This window comes from Medicago sativa, chromosome 3, assembly GCF_051527215.1.
Source record: "Medicago sativa cultivar Bolivia chromosome 3, Bolivia_mono, whole genome shotgun sequence".
NCBI lineage: Eukaryota > Viridiplantae > Streptophyta > Magnoliopsida > Fabales > Fabaceae > Medicago > Medicago sativa.
In genome coordinates this window covers 13,766,546-13,786,412 of record NC_140751.1, presented here as the reverse complement: position 1 = coordinate 13,786,412, position 19,867 = coordinate 13,766,546, and the positions used below count along the sequence as shown (strand labels likewise).

Here is a 19,867-nt window from a genome sequence, read left to right as displayed (position 1 = left end):
GCATAGTTGAGTCCATTTCACTCATCACAAACAAAAATACAAAGAGCAAGTTTTCTCACATATTATACATCAACACTCTTCTTGGTATAACTCACTCCCTCACTAAGTGGATACCTAGAAATAATACATTTTGATTCTAGTTTAATTCATTTTCAATTTACTAATTTTAATTATGTTTTATGTTGTTGTTTCTTCAGATTTTACATCAAAGAATCTCATGGCCTTGACTACCTCAACCTTAACAGAAAAGAAGAAGGTTTTATTTATATTGGGTGCAACAGGAACTGGGAAGACTAAACTTTCCATCAACTTAGGAACTCAATTCCCATCTGAGATCATCAATTCTGACAAAATTCAAGTCTATAAAGGCCTTGACATTGTCACCAATAAGGTACAGGAATCTGAACGTTGTTCAATTCCTCATCATATATTAGGCATCATTGATGATCCTGAATATGATTTCACTGTGGATGATTTTTGCAAGCACGTGCTTGAAGCTTTAGATCTTATAATCGAAAATGGACACCTACCTATTATTGTAGGAGGGTCCAATTCTTACCTAAAAAAGTTAGTTGACGACCCAGTCATTGCATTTCATTCAAAATATGATTGTTGTTTTATTTGGGTCGATGTGTCTCTGCCGATTCTCTTTCCATATTTGGACAAAAGAGTGGATGAGATGGTTGAGGCAGGGATGGTAGATGAGATAAGAGAATTTTTTGTGCCTGGAGCAGACAACACAAAAGGAATTAGAAGGGCTATTGGGGTCCCAGAGCTTGATTCTTACTTTGAAATAGAAATGAAAAAAGGTCTAGATAGTGCTGAAAAGGAAAAGATACTAAAGGAAGCCATTAGAAAAACCAAACAAAACACCTTGATATTGGCTGAAAATCAACACTCGAAGATCCAAAGTATGGCTGATAAGCTTGGATCGATGATTAACAAAATTAATTCTACAGAAGTCTTTGAGGCCATTCTAAGGGGGGAAGACTATCAACGATTGTATCAAGAGATTGTAATTAAGCCAAGCATGAAGATAGTGAAGAGATTTCTAGAGGAGGCAAACCCTAGATTTAAATATGAAAAATATTCAAATGGAATTGGGAAACACACACCTAATGGTGTTTGAAACATCTTTTTTCATGATTTTTTTCATTCGTATATGAAAAATGTATGAATTTCGTTGTCTTATTTCTATGTGGGAATAAATTTGAGGTGGGTGGAAGTCTTACAGATTTTGTCGTCTTATTATATTTAGTGATGCATAATATAAAATAAAATAAATGTAAAATTAGTTCTTCATTTTTTTCCCAATTCGTTCTTCATTTTGTCGTCTTATTTTATTTTGTAATATCTCGTCTTGTAATGAATTGTAATCATTTTTTAAAGAGACTAAAGTGGATTATATTACCTAAAAGAAATACATAATTTTTCGAAACGTTCTGCATTTTCCAATACCCTTAAATGGTCGAAATACACATTATTGAGAGCCTTACTCAACTTTTTAGCATCATAAAGTTTCACATATCATAAAAAAACATACATCAGACCCCTAGCATTTCTATTTATTGAAACAAATAAATCTGTCATAATGCCACATACTTCAAAACCTTTCCTGAGATCACAATAATGTAGATGTTTTAACATGTTTGTGAAATAGTAAGTTACCAGTGAAGCTTCTAAAGGGTCTTGTCTTGACTAAGAAAGAGTAGAAACCTTGTTGCGTGATGATGACTATGATTGATTTCATCCCATAACATACCTGACACACCTAACCCTACTGGTCAAACTTGTGTATGGTTGTAACAAACTTGCAGAATTGCGACATGCAGAAACATAATGTTGCCTATACTGCTCGCGACTGACATAACCATGATCTCACCTGTAGTGCTAATGGCTAAAGCTAAAATCCTACCCCTGTTGAACATTTGTCAAAACCAGTTCGCATGTATCCTCTTTGCCATGAAAATTCCTAACATGTATAGTCCTCGATAATTTGGTCGGATAGCCTTCCAACGTCGACAACTAACCACAATCCACTCTTCTCAATCCCCGCCCTTCCCCCCACCCCCACCCATGGTTCCACCCTTGTATGAGCCCCTCCCATCCCATTATTCCTTTCCACCGGTGAAAAGGAGTTCCGGCGCTGTGGCCTTGGAGTAAACCTAGGGATGCCACACCTCTCTCTCTCTCTCTCTCTCTCTCTCTCTCTCTCTCTATCGTTGTTTCTTCTCCAAAACGCTTGATAAAATAAAATTGACTGAAGTTTCATGGTTACTTAGTGCAACTGACAAGTTAATTCCATGTATGTAAACATTGCTCTTAAAAAAAAAATGTTCATTGCATAGATGTTGCTACTCTTAAATGGATAATATGAATGAGATTTAGTCATTTATAGTTATATTTTTTGTTTTTTTGCATTTGAAGTACTTATTAATATTTTCATATAAATTTAAGATTGAATGTTATTTAAGAAGTTATCAAAATTAATACGTGATAAAGGTAAAAAAGAAATCAAAAACAGATGTTTGAGACAGTTTGAATTGTCGCAAATGCTAATAAGATCCCTTCAAAAAAAAAAATACACTTCATGATAGTTACAAACCCTCGCAATAACTTTTATCATAGTTGTAACGACGTTTGCTTGAATTGTCGTAACATGACTCATCGACACGTATATCCTTGAAGGTTACCCAACCGTCGCAAGTGCCCAATCGCGACCATAAGGAATTTAATATGGATGGGTATATGCATATAAATCTATGGAGTAGTGTTAATTCAAGTGTAAAAATTAAAGGTATAGAACAATTGAGTTCATTCATCGCAAAGGAAATTATAAATTGATTTACATATTATTGACGAACAAAATTATTTCGCGGCCATAGAATTTCAATCAATCAAGTATCTATTGAAATAATTCACATCCATACTAGCAGGATATCCTTAAAAAAAAAAATCCTTACTAGCAAGATAGCATGACATCATTTGTTCAAAAAGAAAATGATACCTAGAAAGAAATAATTAATTTTTGTTGAATGACCATTGGCTGAATTTAACACAATTATTTTTTTAAAGGAAATATTTCAAATTATATACATAAAGTTGGTATACATAATTTGATATAAGGTTATAATAACATTTATAGCAGGTAGATAATTATTTTTCTTGTCCAAAAATAATATTATTATTTTTAAATTTTTTTGACTGCAATATTAATTAATATTTAATTTTTACTATATATTAATTGTTTTCTTAAAAATTTATCTATCTTATAATTTTTAATTACAATAGTTACTACCAAGATTTTATTATTGTATATTATATGGTTTCCTTGAGACATTATATATAGCATAGTTGAGTCCATTTCACTCATCGCAAACAAAAATACAAAGAGCAAGTTTTCTCACATATTATACATCAACACTCTTCTTGGTATAACTCACTCCCTTACTAAGTGGATACCTAGAAATAATACATTTTGATTCTAGTTTAATTCATTTTCAATTTACTAATTTTAATTATGTTTTATGTTGTTGTTTCTTCAGATTTTACATCAAAGAATCTCATGGCCTTGACTACCTCAACCTTAACAGAAAAGAAGAAGGTTTTATTTATATTGGGTGCAACAGGAACTGGGAAGACTAAACTTTCCATCAACTTAGGAACTCAATTCCCATCTGAGATCATCAATTCTGACAAAATTCAAGTCTATAAAGGCCTTGACATTGTCACCAATAAGGTACAGGAATCTGAACGTTGTTCAATTCCTCATCATATATTAGGCATCATTGATGATCCTGAATATGATTTCACTGTGGATGATTTTTGCAAGCACGTGCTTGAAGCTTTAGATCTTATAATTGAAAATGGACACCTACCTATTATTGTAGGAGGGTCCAATTCTTACCTAAAAAAGTTAGTTGACGACCCAGTCATTGCATTTCATTCAAAATATGATTGTTGTTTTATTTGGGTCGATGTGTCTCTGCCGATTCTCTTTCCATATTTGGACAAAAGAGTGGATGAGATGGTTGAGGCAGGGATGGTAGATGAGATAAGAGAATTTTTTGTGCCTGGAGCAGACAACACAAAAGGAATTAGAAGGGCTATTGGGGTCCCAGAGCTTGATTCTTACTTTGAAATAGAAATGAAAAAAGGTCTAGATGGTGCTGAAAAGGAAAAGATACTAAAGGAAGCCATTAGAAAAACCAAACAAAACACCTTGATATTGGCTGAAAATCAACACTCGAAGATCCAAAGTATGGCTGATAAGCTTGGATCGATGATTAACAAAATTAATTCTACAGAAGTCTTTGAGGCCATTCTAAGGGGGGAAGACTATCAACGATTGTATCAAGAGATTGTAATTAAGCCAAGCATGAAGATAGTGAAGAGATTTCTAGAGGAGGCAAACCCTAGATTTAAATATGAAAAATATTCAAATGGAATTGGGAAACACACACCTAATGGTGTTTGAAACATCTTTTTTCATGATTTTTTTCATTCGTATATGAAAAATGTATGAATTTCGTTGTCTTATTTCTATGTGGGAATAAATTTGAGGTGGGTGGAAGTCTTACAGATTTTGTCGTCTTATTATATTTAGTGATGCATAATATAAAATAAAATAAATGTAAAATTAGTTCTTCATTTTTTTCCCAATTCGTTCTTCATTTTGTCGTCTTATTGTATTTTGTAATATCTCGTCTTGTAATGAATTGTAATCATTTTTTTAAGAGACTAAAGTGGATTATATTACCTAAAAGAAATACATAATTTTTCGAAACGTTCTGCATTTTCCAATACCCTTAAATGGTCGAAATACACATTATTGAGAGCCTTACTCAACTTTTTAGCATCATAAAGTTTCACATATCATAAAAAAACATACATCAGACCCCTAGCATTTCTATTTATTGAAACAAATAAATCTGTCATAATGCCACATACTTCAAAACCTTTCCTGAGATCACAATAATGTAGATGTTTTAACATGTTTGTGAAATAGTAAGTTACCAGTGAAGCTTCTAAAGGGTCTTGTCTTGACTAAGAAAGAGTAGAAACCTTGTTGCGTGATGATGACTATGATTGATTTCATCCCATAACATACCTGACACACCTAACCCTACTGGTCAAACTTGTGTATGGTTGAAACGACCTTGCAGAATTGCGACATGCAGAAACATAATGTTGCCTATACTGCTCGCGACCGACATAACCATGATCTCACCTGTAGTGCTAATGGCTAAAGCTAAAATCCTACCCCTGTTGAACATTTGTCAAAACCAGTTCGCATGTATCCTCTTTGCCATGAAAATTCCTAACATGTATAGTCCTCGATCATTTGGTCGGATTGCCTTCCAACGTCGACAACTAACCACAATCCACTCTTCTCAATCCCCGCCCTTCCCCCCACCCCCACCCATGGTTCCACCCTTGTATGAGCCCCTCCCATCCCATTATTCCTCTCCACCGGTGAAAAGGAGTTCCGGCGCTGTGGCCTTGGAGTAAACCTAGGGATGCCACACCTCTCTCTCTCTCTCTCTCTCTCTCTCTCTCTCTCTCTCTCTCTCTATCGTTGTTTCTTCTCCAAAACGCTTGATAAAATAAAATTGACTGAAGTTTCATGGTTACTTAGTGCAACTGACAAGTTAATTCCATGTATGTAAACATTGCTCTTAAAAAAAATATGTTCATTGCATAGATATTGCTACTCTTAAATGGATAATATGAATGAGATTTAGTCATTTATAGTTATATTTTTTGTTTTTTTTGCATTTGAATTACTTATTAATATTTTCATTTAAATTTAAGATTGAATGTTATTTAAGAAGTTATCAAAATTAATAAGTGATAAATGTAAAAAAGAAATCAAAAACAGATGTTTGAGACAGTTTGAATTGTCGCAAATGCTAATAAGATCCCTTCAAACAAAAAAAAAATACACTTCATGATAGTTACAAACCCTCGCAATAACTTTTATCATAGTTGTAACGACGTTTGCTTGAATTGTCGTAACATGACTCATCGACACGTATATCCTTGAAGGTTACCCAACCGTCGCAAGTGCCCAATCGCGACCATAAGGAATTTAATATGGATGGGTATATGCATATAAATCTATGGAGTAGTGTTAATTCAAGTGTAAAAAATTAAAGGTATAGAAAAATTGAGTTCATTCATCGCAAAGGAAATTATAAATTGATTTACATATTATTCACGAACAAAATTATTCCGCGGCCATAGAATTTCAATCAATCAAGTATCTTATTGAAATAATTCACATCCATACTAGCAGGATACCCATAAAAAAAAATCCTTACTAGCAAGATAGCAAGACATCATTTGTTCAAAAAGAAAATGATACCTAGAAAGAAATAATTAATTTTTGTTGAATGACCATTGGCTGAATTTAACACAATTATTTTTTTAAAGGAAATATTTCAAATTATATACATAAAGTTGGTATACATAATTTGATATAAGGTTATAATAACATTTATAGCAGGTAGATAATTATTTTTCTTGTCCAAAAATAATATTATTATTTTTAAATTTTTTTGACTGCAATATTAATTAATATTTAATTTTTACTATATATTAATTGTTTTCTTAAAAATTTATCTATCTTATAATTTTTAATTACAATAGTTACTACCAAGATTTTATTATTGTATATTATATGGTTTCCTTGAGACATTATATATAGCATAGTTGAGTCCATTTCACTCATCACAAACAAAAATACAAAGAGCAAGTTTTCTCACATATTATACATCAACACTCTTCTTGGTATAACTCACTCCCTTACTAAGTGGATACCTAGAAATAATACATTTTGATTCTAGTTTAATTCATTTTCAATTTACTAATTTTAATTATGTTTTATGTTGTTGTTTCTTCAGATTTTACATCAAAGAATCTCATGGCCTTGACTACCTCAACCTTAACAGAAAAGAAGAAGGTTTTATTTATATTGGGTGCAACAGGAACTGGGAAGACTAAACTTTCCATCAACTTAGGAACTCAATTCCCATCTGAGATCATCAATTCTGACAAAATTCAAGTCTATAAAGGCCTTGACATTGTCACCAATAAGGTACAGGAATCTGAACGTTGTTCAATTCCTCATCATATATTAGGCATCATTGATGATCCTGAATATGATTTCACTGTGGATGATTTTTGCAAGCACGTGCTTGAAGCTTTAGATCTTATAATTGAAAATGGACACCTACCTATTATTGTAGGAGGGTCCAATTCTTACCTAAAAAAGTTAGTTGACGACCCAGTCATTGCATTTCATTCAAAATATGATTGTTGTTTTATTTGGGTCGATGTGTCTCTGCCGATTCTCTTTCCATATTTGGACAAAAGAGTGGATGAGATGGTTGAGGCAGGGATGGTAGATGAGATAAGAGAATTTTTTGTGCCTGGAGCAGACAACACAAAAGGAATTAGAAGGGCTATTGGGGTCCCAGAGCTTGATTCTTACTTTGAAATAGAAATGAAAAAAGGTCTAGATGGTGCTGAAAAGGAAAAGATACTAAAGGAAGCCATTAGAAAAACCAAACAAAACACCTTGATATTGGCTGAAAATCAACAATCGAAGATCCAAAGTATGGCTGATAAGCTTGGATCGATGATTAACAAAATTAATTCTACATAAGTCTTTGAGGCCATTCTAAGGGGGGAAGACTATCAACGATTGTATCAAGAGATTGTAATTAAGCCAAGCATGAAGATAGTGAAGAGATTTCTAGAGGAGGCAAACCCTAGATTTAAATATGAAAAATATTCAAATGGAATTGGGAAACACACACCTAATGGTGTTTGAAACATCTTTTTTCATGATTTTTTTCATTCGTATATGAAAAATGTATGAATTTCGTTGTCTTATTTCTATGTGGGAATAAATTTGAGGTGGGTGGAAGTCTTACAGATTTTGTCGTCTTATTATATTTAGTGATGCATAATATAAAATAAAATAAATGTAAAATTAGTTCTTCATTTTTTTCCCAATTCGTTCTTCATTTTGTCGTCTTATTTTATTTTGTAATATCTCGTCTTGTAATGAATTGTAATCATTTTTTAAAGAGACTAAAGTGGATTATATTACCTAAAAGAAATACATAATTTTTCGAAACGTTCTGCATTTTCCAATACCCTTAAATGGTCGAAATACACATTATTGAGAGCCTTACTCAACTTTTTAGCATCATAAAGTTTCACATATCATAAAAAAACATACATCAGACCCCTAGCATTTCTATTTATTGAAACAAATAAATCTGTCATAATGCCACATACTTCAAAACCTTTCCTGAGATCACAATAATGTAGATGTTTTAACATGTTTGTGAAATAGTAAGTTACCAGTGAAGCTTCTAAAGAGTCTTGTCTTGACTAAGAAAGAGTAGAAACCTTGTTGCGTGATGATGACTGTGATTGATTTCATCCCATAACATACCTGACACACCTAACCCTACTGGTCAAACTTGTGTATGGTTGAAACGACCTTGCAGAATTGCGACATGCAGAAACATAATGTTGCCTATACTGCTCGCGACCGACATAACCATGATCTCACCTGTAGTGCTAATGGCTAAAGCTAAAATCCTACCCCTGTTGAACATTTGTCAAAACCAGTTCGCATGTATCCTCTTTGCCATGAAAATTCCTAACATGTATAGTCCTCGATCATTTGGTCGGATTGCCTTCCAACGTCGACAACTAACCACAATCCACTCTTCTCAATCCCCGCCCTTCCCCCCACCCCCACCCATGGTTCCACCCTTGTATGAGCCCCTCCCATCCCATTATTCCTCTCCACCGGTGAAAAGGAGTTCCGGCACTGTGGCCTTGGAGTAAACCTAGGGATGCCACACCTCTCTCTCTCTCTCTCTCTCTCTCTCTCTCTCTCTCTCTATCGTTGTTTCTTCTCCAAAACGCTTGATAAAATAAAATTGACTGAAGTTTCATGGTTACTTAGTGCAACTGACAAGTTAATTCCATGTATGTAAACATTGCTCTTAAAAAAAATATGTTCATTGCATAGATATTGCTACTCTTAAATGGATAATATGAATGAGATTTAGTCATTTATAGTTATATTTTTTGTTTTTTTTGCATTTGAATTACTTATTAATATTTTCATTTAAATTTAAGATTGAATGTTATTTAAGAAGTTATCAAAATTAATACGTGATAAATGTAAAAAAGAAATCAAAAACAGATGTTTGAGACAGTTTGAATTGTCGCAAATGCTAATAAGATCCCTTCAAACAAAAAAAAATACACTTCATGATAGTTACAAACCCTCGCAATAACTTTTATCATAGTTGTAACGACGTTTGCTTGAATTGTCGTAACATGACTCATCGACACGTATATCCTTGAAGGTTACCCAACCGTCGCAAGTGCCCAATCGCGACCATAAGGAATTTAATATGGATGGGTATATGCATATAAATCTATGGAGTAGTGTTAATTCAAGTGTAAAAAATTAAAGGTATAGAAAAATTGAGTTCATTCATCGCAAAGGAAATTATAAATTGATTTACATATTATTCACGAACAAAATTATTCCGCGGCCATAGAATTTCAATCAATCAAGTATCTTATTGAAATAATTCACATCCATACTAGCAGGATACCCATAAAAAAAAATCCTTACTAGCAAGATAGCAAGACATCATTTGTTCAAAAAGAAAATGATACCTAGAAAGAAATAATTAATTTTTGTTGAATGACCATTGGCTGAATTTAACACAATTATTTTTTTAAAGGAAATATTTCAAATTATATACATAAAGTTGGTATACATAATTTGATATAAGGTTATAATAACATTTATAGCAGGTAGATAATTATTTTTCTTGTCCAAAAATAATATTATTATTTTTAAATTTTTTTGACTGCAATATTAATTAATATTTAATTTTTACTATATATTAATTGTTTTCTTAAAAATTTATCTATCTTATAATTTTTAATTACAATAGTTACTACCAAGATTTTATTATTGTATATTATATGGTTTCCTTGAGACATTATATATAGCATAGTTGAGTCCATTTCACTCATCACAAACAAAAATACAAAGAGCAAGTTTTCTCACATATTATACATCAACACTCTTCTTGGTATAACTCACTCCCTTACTAAGTGGATACCTAGAAATAATACATTTTGATTCTAGTTTAATTCATTTTCAATTTACTAATTTTAATTATGTTTTATGTTGTTGTTTCTTCAGATTTTACATCAAAGAATCTCATGGCCTTGACTACCTCAACCTTAACAGAAAAGAAGAAGGTTTTATTTATATTGGGTGCAACAGGAACTGGGAAGACTAAACTTTCCATCAACTTAGGAACTCAATTCCCATCTGAGATCATCAATTCTGACAAAATTCAAGTCTATAAAGGCCTTGACATTGTCACCAATAAGGTACAGGAATCTGAACGTTGTTCAATTCCTCATCATATATTAGGCATCATTGATGATCCTGAATATGATTTCACTGTGGATGATTTTTGCAAGCACGTGCTTGAAGCTTTAGATCTTATAATTGAAAATGGACACCTACCTATTATTGTAGGAGGGTCCAATTCTTACCTAAAAAAGTTAGTTGACGACCCAGTCATTGCATTTCATTCAAAATATGATTGTTGTTTTATTTGGGTCGATGTGTCTCTGCCGATTCTCTTTCCATATTTGGACAAAAGAGTGGATGAGATGGTTGAGGCAGGGATGGTAGATGAGATAAGAGAATTTTTTGTGCCTGGAGCAGACAACACAAAAGGAATTAGAAGGGCTATTGGGGTCCCAGAGCTTGATTCTTACTTTGAAATAGAAATGAAAAAAGGTCTAGATGGTGCTGAAAAGGAAAAGATACTAAAGGAAGCCATTAGAAAAACCAAACAAAACACCTTGATATTGGCTGAAAATCAACACTCGAAGATCCAAAGTATGGCTGATAAGCTTGGATCGATGATTAACAAAATTAATTCTACAGAAGTCTTTGAGGCCATTCTAAGGGGGGAAGACTATCAACGATTGTATCAAGAGATTGTAATTAAGCCAAGCATGAAGATAGTGAAGAGATTTCTAGAGGAGGCAAACCCTAGATTTAAATATGAAAAATATTCAAATGGAATTGGGAAACACACACCTAATGGTGTTTGAAACATCTTTTTTCATGATTTTTTTCATTCGTATATGAAAAATGTATGAATTTCGTTGTCTTATTTCTATGTGGGAATAAATTTGAGGTGGGTGGAAGTCTTACAGATTTTGTCGTCTTATTATATTTAGTGATGCATAATATAAAATAAAATAAATGTAAAATTAGTTCTTCATTTTTTTCCCAATTCGTTCTTCATTTTGTCGTCTTATTTTATTTTGTAATATCTCGTCTTGTAATGAATTGTAATCATTTTTTTAAGAGACTAAAGTGGATTATATTACCTAAAAGAAATACATAATTTTTCGAAACGTTCTGCATTTTCCAATACCCTTAAATGGTCGAAATACACATTATTGAGAGCCTTACTCAACTTTTTAGCATCATAAAGTTTCACATATCATAAAAAAACATACATCAGACCCCTAGCATTTCTATTTATTGAAACAAATAAATCTGTCATAATGCCACATACTTCAAAACCTTTCCTGAGATCACAATAATGTAGATGTTTTAACATGTTTGTGAAATAGTAAGTTACCAGTGAAGCTTCTAAAGGGTCTTGTCTTGACTAAGAAAGAGTAGAAACCTTGTTGCGTGATGATGACTATGATTGATTTCATCCCATAACATACCTGACACACCTAACCCTACTGGTCAAACTTGTGTATGGTTGTAACAACCTTGCAGAATTGCGACATGCAGAAACATAATGTTGCCTATACTGCTCGCGACTGACATAACCATGATCTCACCTGTAGTGCTAATGGCTAAAGCTAAAATCCTACCCCTGTTGAACATTTGTCAAAACCAGTTCGCATGTATCCTCTTTGCCATGAAAATTCCTAACATGTATAGTCCTCGATCATTTGGTCGGATAGCCTTCCAACGTCGACAACTAACCACAATCCACTCTTCTCAATCCCCGCCCTTCCCCCCACCCCCACCCATGGTTCCACCCTTGTATGAGCCCCTCCCATCCCATTATTCCTTTCCACCGGTGAAAAGGAGTTCCGGCGCTGTGGCCTTGGAGTAAACCTAGGGATGCCACACCTCTCTCTCTCTCTCTCTCTCTCTCTCTCTCTCTCTCTATCGTTGTTTCTTCTCCAAAACGCTTGATAAAATAAAATTGACTGAAGTTTCATGGTTACTTAGTGCAACTGACAAGTTAATTCCATGTATGTAAACATTGCTGTTAAAAAAAAATATGTTCATTGCATAGATGTTGCTACTCTTAAATGGATAATATGAATGAGATTTAGTCATTTATAGTTATATTTTTTGTTTTTTTGCATTTGAAGTACTTATTAATATTTTCATATAAATTTAAGATTGAATGTTATTTAAGAAGTTATCAAAATTAATACGTGATAAATGTAAAAAAGAAATCAAAAACAGATGTTTGAGACAGTTTGAATTGTCGCAAATGCTAATAAGATCCCTTCAAAAAAAAAAATACACTTCATGATAGTTACAAACCCTCGCAATAACTTTTATCATAGTTGTAACGACGTTTGCTTGAATTGTCGTAACATGACTCATCAACACGTATATCCTTGAAGGTTACCCAACCGTCGCAAGTGCCCAATCGCGACCATAAGGAATTTAATATGGATGGGTATATGCATATAAATCTATGGAGTAGTGTTAATTCAAGTGTAAAAATTAAAGGTATAGAACAATTGAGTTCATTCATCGCAAAGGAAATTATAAATTGATTTACATATTATTCACGAACAAAATTATTTCGCGGCCATAGAATTTCAATCAATCAAGTATCTATTGAAATAATTCACATCCATACTAGCAGGATATCCTTAAAAAAAAAAAAAATCCTTACTAGCAAGATAGCATGACATCATTTGTTCAAAAAGAAAATGATACCTAGAAAGAAATAATTAATTTTTGTTGAATGACCATTGGCTGAATTTAACACAATTATTTTTTTAAAGGAAATATTTCAAATTATATACATAAAGTTGGTATACATAATTTGATATAAGGTTATAATAACATTTATAGCAGGTAGATAATTATTTTTCTTGTCCAAAAATTATATTATTATTTTTAAAATTTTTTTGACTGCAATATTAATTAATATTTAATTTTTACTATATATTAATTATTTTCTTAAAAATTTATCTATCTTATAATTTTTAATTACAATAGTTACTACCAAGATTTTATTATTGTATATTATATGGTTTCCTTGAGACATTATATATAGCATAGTTGAGTCCATTTCACTCATCACAAACAAAAATACAAAGAGCAAGTTTTCTCACATATTATACATCAACACTCTTCTTGGTATAACTCACTCCCTTACTAAGTGGATACCTAGAAATAATACATTTTGATTCTAGTTTAATTCATTTTCAATTTACTAATTTTAATTATGTTTTATGTTGTTGTTTCTTCAGATTTTACATCAAAGAATCTCATGGCCTTGACTACCTCAACCTTAACAGAAAAGAAGGTTTTATTTATATTAGGTGCAACAGGAACTGGGAAGACTAAACTTTCCATCAACTTAGGAACTCAATTCCCATCTGAGATCATCAATTCTGACAAAATTCAAGTCTATAAAGGCCTTGACATTGTCACCAATAAGGTACAGGAATCTGAACGTTGTTCAATTCCTCATCATATATTAGGCATCATTGATGATCCTGAATATGATTTCACTGTGGATGATTTTTGCAAGCACGTGCTTGAAGCTTTAGATCTTATAATTGAAAATGGACACCTACCTATTATTGTAGGAGGGTCCAATTCTTACCTAAAAAAGTTAGTTGACGACCCAGTCATTGCATTTCATTCAAAATATGATTGTTGTTTTATTTGGGTCGATGTGTCTCTGCCGATTCTCTTTCCATATTTGGACAAAAGAGTGGATGAGATGGTTGAGGCAGGGATGGTAGATGAGATAAGAGAATTTTTTGTGCCTGGAGCAGACAACACAAAAGGAATTAGAAGGGCTATTGGGGTCCCAGAGCTTGATTCTTACTTTGAAATAGAAATGAAAAAAGGTCTAGATGGTGCTGAAAAGGAAAAGATACTAAAGGAAGCCATTAGAAAAACCAAACAAAACACCTTGATATTGGCTGAAAATCAACAATCGAAGATCCAAAGTATGGCTGATAAGCTTGGATCGATGATTAACAAAATTAATTCTACAGAAGTCTTTGAGGCCATTCTAAGGGGGGAAGACTATCAACGATTGTATCAAGAGATTGTAATTAAGCCAAGCATGAAGATAGTGAAGAGATTTCTAGAGGAGGCAAACCCTAGATTTAAATATGAAAAATATTCAAATGGAATTGGGAAACACACACCTAATGGTGTTTGAAACATCTTTTTTCATGATTTTTTTCATTCGTATATGAAAAATGTATGAATTTCGTTGTCTTATTTCTATGTGGGAATAAATTTGAGGTGGGTGGAAGTCTTACAGATTTTGTCGTCTTATTATATTTAGTGATGCATAATATAAAATAAAATAAATGTAAAATTAGTTCTTCATTTTTTTCCCAATTCGTTCTTCATTTTGTCGTCTTATTTTATTTTGTAATATCTCGTCTTGTAATGAATTGTAATCATTTTTTAAAGAGACTAAAGTGGATTATATTACCTAAAAGAAATACATAATTTTTCGAAACGTTCTGCATTTTCCAATACCCTTAAATGGTCGAAATACACATTATTGAGAGCCTTACTCAACTTTTTAGCATCATAAAGTTTCACATATCATAAAAAAACATACATCAGACCCCTAGCATTTCTATTTATTGAAACAAATAAATCTGTCATAATGCCACATACTTCAAAACCTTTCCTGAGATCACAATAATGTAGATGTTTTAACATGTTTGTGAAATAGTAAGTTACCAGTGAAGCTTCTAAAGAGTCTTGTCTTGACTAAGAAAGAGTAGAAACCTTGTTGCGTGATGATGACTGTGATTGATTGCATCCCATAACATACCTGACACACCTAACCCTACTGGTCAAACTTGTGTATGGTTGAAACGACCTTGCAGAATTGCGACATGCAGAAACATAATGTTGCCTATACTGCTCGCGACTGACATAACCATGATCTCACCTGTAGTGCTAATGGCTAAAGCTAAAATCCTACCCCTGTTGAACATTTGTGAAAACCAGTTCGCATGTATCCTCTTTGCCATGAAAATTCCTAACATGTATAGTCCTCGATCATTTGGTCGGATTGCCTTCCAACGTCGACAACTAACCACAATCCACTCTTCTCAATCCCCGCCCTTCCCCCCACCCCCACCCATGGTTCCACCCTTGTATGAGCCCCTCCCATCCCATTATTCCTCTCCACCGGTGAAAAGGAGTTCCGGCGCTGTGGCCTTGGAGTAAACCTAGGGATGCCACACCTCTCTCTCTCTCTCTCTCTCTCTCTCTCTCTCTCTCTATCGTTGTTTCTTCTCCAAAACGCTTGTAGACCAAGATTTTCGGGTGTCAAGCCATTAATTGAACTTGAACCTTCAATCTACCGGACTTGCTCGATTTTATTCTTGGGAAGGGAAAAAGAGATTGAAAAACCCTTTTTGGATCCGGGGGTTGGTTACGATTCGGGAAGGTGTTAGGCACCCGCGTCGTTCACGGTACTCCGTGAGAACCTCTTTCTAACTTTATTTTATTTGAAAAATTATTGATTAAAGTATGAGTGAAAGAATGGAGGGAGAAGAAGTAGGAGTTTTGGTTATTTTTGATTGATTGATTTGAAAGGAATAAAGCCTCTGCCTACGTACCCTTAAAAGGGATCAAAACCACCGTAGTTCACTCTTATAAAAAATATTTTTGTGGGTTAGGTTGATTTTAATTATTTTTGAAAAATGGTTTTCAAGAAGGAGATTGAGGGGCCTCAAGGCACTAGAAATAAAAATAGAAGTGAGGTTGTTTCATTTTATTTAAGAAATTGAGTCTAAGTTTAATTAAAGTTCAATTAGGATTTTGATTAAGAAAATAAAGGGAAAATCACTTGGATTTGGATCCAAAGTTTATTATGAAAATAATTTGACTTTTGCTTATTTAATTTTTTGGAATGAAAAAGGTTTTACTAAACTAACGGTAAATTGGCGTAACGATGCAAAAAGTAAAGCAAAGCATGGATAAAATGGTGTAGTGTCGGTGCTTGTGTCGGTGTGTGCGATTACTAAGCTATTACATACCATTCCTAAATGCAAAGCCCACAACAAATTACATCATTCCCCTAATTATACACACTAAAAAAATATGGGGCTTTGCAATAAGAAAAAAAAAACATGAATAGGTACCAAAATTAAAGCAATCATGATATAATGAGATAAATGAGAAATTTAAAGCATCAAATACTAGAGTAGAATGCATGATGTTAAAAGTTTTAAAGCAATGCATGAAGTAAAGCAAAATTAAGAAGAAAAATTATGGAGTAAAAAAACATTTAAAATGCATGAAATAACAATTACATCCTTAGATAAATTGAAGCAAATGCATGATGTAGAAAAAGATTAGAACACTAATTAAAACATTATGAGATCATAGCTAAAGATTAATATGTTAAACTAAAATGTTAAGAAAAAAAACGACAATGAAAATAATGAAGAAAAAATGATGCGCATAGGATTTTTCTTTAAGAAAACAGGGAGTGTCATGGTGAAAACAGTGGTGTTAGTTAGCAAAATAGTAGTGATTTAGAAAAGAAACCATGAGAATAGAGATGGGCCAGTGTGAAAACGTGTTGGGCCTGGATCGAATCAATTTGGAACATCTGATTCTGATCTGAGGCATCTGAGAGATGAGGGCATACGGCAGAGGGGTGGGTAGGCAAGCACCGGATTATTGAGGTATAAATACCCCAAAATCGACCCAGCAAGCCACAACCCAACTTCCTCTTCTCTATACTCCCTCTCTCACTTGTTCTCATTTCTCCCTATTTTCTGAAAAAAAAACAGTATGAACAGAGATGAATCTTCATCTCTTCCGGCGAGCATTGCCGCTCCGGTACGGTGGTCTGCCGACCCCACAGGGCGGCGCCGCCGTACCGGACCACAACCATCCCCGTTTTTTGAAAACAACCACAATTTTTGACATCCTTTTTCACATAGAGTTTGAATCCGGCATCGTTTTTTCCAAAATCGAAGTAAAAATCCATAGATCTACGTTTTAAAAAAAATCGGATTCAAACCTATGTAGATTTTTTTTTGCATTTTTGAACATACACTTAAATATGCATAGCTTTCTATCTATGAGATGAGTACAAAAAGAAAAGAGTGAGACGAAGTTGGTTACCTTTCGAGATCGGAGAAAAAATAAAAGTAGATAACCGACGGGAAAACTTCAAGCTCTTCCCCTCTTTGCTTGATTCTATCACTGGTCCGATTTGAGATGTTGTTATAAGATCCGAATCGCAGTTGTTGCAGTACAGATTCAAAGGAAACCGAAAACAAGTTTTGTGATGAACTTGTTAATGCATGATTCAAGGTTTGGTGATATATTGATGCAGATTCTAGCTCGAAAATAATTGTGTTGTGTTGGTAAGCTTGAAATCGAAGCTGGAATGAATTTAGGTGTTGTTTGAATTTGTTGATTTCGGTTTTGTTATGTTTCTGGAAAATTGTTCATAGTCTGTTCATATGATATTCATATTTTCTTCATGAATTTCTTGGTGTTTGATCTAAAAGAAAAGAGAGAGAAAATTGGGAATTGTTTATTGGTTTAAAAGCAGCTGCCAATCTCTGACTTCGTCTACAGTGAAGCAATAATGACAGTCTATTTATAGACTGTCATTTTCTAGGGTTAGCTGACAGATACAAAGGACGCAAATGCCCTCAACTGGGCCTGATGCCAGCATTTCATCTGATAATTGGGGACCAAGTCATTGAATGACCAATGACAGACTGACACTTGGACAAGACTAAAGGACTCAAGGACTAAAATGAAATGAGAATAATAATAAAAAGGCAAAAAGAAAATAAAAAGGATGGTGAGTTTTTAACTCACGTGACTAAAACAAAATATTAATAAAAATTGTAATAAAAATAATAATAATAATAATAATAATAATAATAATAATAATAATAATAATAATAATAATAATAAAAAATAAAGACTTTATCTTAAATGAGGTATTTTAAAATACCTCTCTGCCGAAGTTTTGACTGAAACGTCTAAAATAACGCGGCGTTTTAAAGCGCGAACAAAATTCTTTTGAAGCAATCTAAAGACGGACAAAGAGGAAAATTTGAATTAAAAGCTTCTTACAGGAAATAAAAATAGGACGCTAAACACTTAAAAAGAGCGCGTAAAATATTTTTTTAAAAAAAGCTGACGCGCAAAAGAAATAATTACTCGAAAGTTGGACAAAAAGAAATTCGCTTTGAACTGTAAAATAAAGCCTTAAAAAATTTTAAAAGACGACTAAAATACTTTAAATAAATAAAGCGAAAAGAGTTTGACGTTTTTAAAAAAATACGACTAAAAAGAAATGACTGGTCCAAAATTGGAGTATGACAGATGCCCCTATTTAAGTTTCTTCGTCACAAAGATTTAGAAGAAGACTTTTAAATCGATGGGTCGAAGAGACTTAAATACTTAAATACACCACTTTTGGACCAGTCGAGATGCTAAGAGTGTAATGTTCATGAGTGTTATGGTATGCATGTGTACAATGTTATTATGAATGCAATGACGACAAACATATACTGACTGAGGGGAACAAACTGATAAATAACACTGGGGAGATAAAGCCTGTCTAATACTGACTGCCATGGTAAAGGCGAAAATGCGGAGGATAAAGCTTGTCTTTTATCAACTGCCGTGATAAAGACGAAAGTACCGAAGATAAAGCTTGGAACGGGCAATAAAGCTTAAGACGGAAAATAAAGCTTGAGACGGGAAGTAAAGCTTGTCTATTACCAACAGCCCGTAGTAAAGACGGAGATACAGAAGATAAAGCTTGTCTATTACCAACAGCCGCGGTAAAGACGAAAATACAGATGATAAAGCTTGTCGGAATATAAAGCTTGAACAGACGGTAAAGCTTGGAATATAAAGCTCAGACAGCAAATAAAGCTTAAGACAGGACGTAAAGCTTGCGACAGACAATAAAGCTTAAGACGGAAAATAAAGCTTATGACGGAAAATAAAGCTTGAGATGGAAAGTAAAGCTTATCAATTACCAACAGCCCGTGGTAAACGATGCCAATGCGGAAGATAAAGCTTGGACTGAAAATAAAGCTCAGACGAGAGATAAAGCTTGAGACTGAACATAAAGCTTGAGACAAAAGTAAAACTTGAGGTGGAAAGTAATGCTTATCAATTACCAACAGCCCGTGGTAAATGATGAAAATGCGGAAGATAAAGCTTGTCTACTACCAACTGCCGTGGTAAAGACGAAAGTACTGATTAAAGCTTGTCTATTACCAACTGCCCGTGGTAAAGACGCAAGAACGGAAGATAAAGCTTGTCTAACAATAATACCGGAGTACTTTAAGCAGGGTACTGGGAAACTGATTAGCATTGGTAAAATGATCATTTGATGTGACCTGCCACTTGAGCATAAATTGATTGGTTAACACCTTGGGATTGACATTTTTAAGTATTGGAGTAAAGCATGGGAAAATAATGCAGTTATGCATGAATGATATTTGTATGCATGCTATCTATGCA

At 33.4% G+C, this 19,867-nt stretch overlaps 5 pseudogenes; all 5 read left to right on the top strand.

Moving 5' to 3' along the window:
* Window positions 1–217: 217 nt before the first annotated feature.
* On the top strand, window positions 218–1,203 carry LOC146935927 (adenylate isopentenyltransferase 5, chloroplastic pseudogene; annotated as a pseudogene).
* A 2,362-nt stretch (window positions 1,204–3,565) lies between these two features.
* On the top strand, window positions 3,566–4,551 carry LOC146935926 (adenylate isopentenyltransferase 5, chloroplastic pseudogene; annotated as a pseudogene).
* A 2,374-nt stretch (window positions 4,552–6,925) lies between these two features.
* LOC146935925 (adenylate isopentenyltransferase 5, chloroplastic pseudogene) lies at window positions 6,926–7,837 on the top strand (annotated as a pseudogene).
* Window positions 7,838–10,278: 2,441 nt separating this feature from the next.
* On the top strand, window positions 10,279–11,291 carry LOC146935924 (adenylate isopentenyltransferase 5, chloroplastic pseudogene; annotated as a pseudogene).
* A 2,340-nt stretch (window positions 11,292–13,631) lies between these two features.
* Window positions 13,632–14,540, top strand: LOC146935923 (adenylate isopentenyltransferase 5, chloroplastic pseudogene; annotated as a pseudogene).
* The last annotated feature ends 5,327 nt before the right edge of the window (window positions 14,541–19,867 follow it).